Genomic DNA, 340 nt, shown 5'->3' on the forward strand with positions numbered 1-340 from the left:
CAAAAGAGCATCAGCGATAAAATCATTTGGATGTAATGAATTCGGATTTGAATGTTTTCCTTCTCTCATAGTGAAAGACATCGGCTTAAATTGCAATTAATTGAACAATTGGTGAGTGACAAAGGGTGATCTTTTTGTCACCCCAAAAAGAAAGAGGAGTCGGTTAATAAATCCACTCTCTGTGATATATTTACCCCAGATTTTTCTGATAAATGTCAATCAAAGCATTGTTGTCGTTTTCGAAATTAAGCACATTTCAAAATAAGCAACGGATCCAACAGTGCGTGTGAATGACACATTAAAGTGAGGGATGATGGATTTTTTTCCATGAATTTAGTCA

The sequence above is a fragment of the Phlebotomus papatasi genome, chromosome 2, assembly GCF_024763615.1.
Source record: "Phlebotomus papatasi isolate M1 chromosome 2, Ppap_2.1, whole genome shotgun sequence".
NCBI lineage: Eukaryota > Metazoa > Arthropoda > Insecta > Diptera > Psychodidae > Phlebotomus > Phlebotomus papatasi.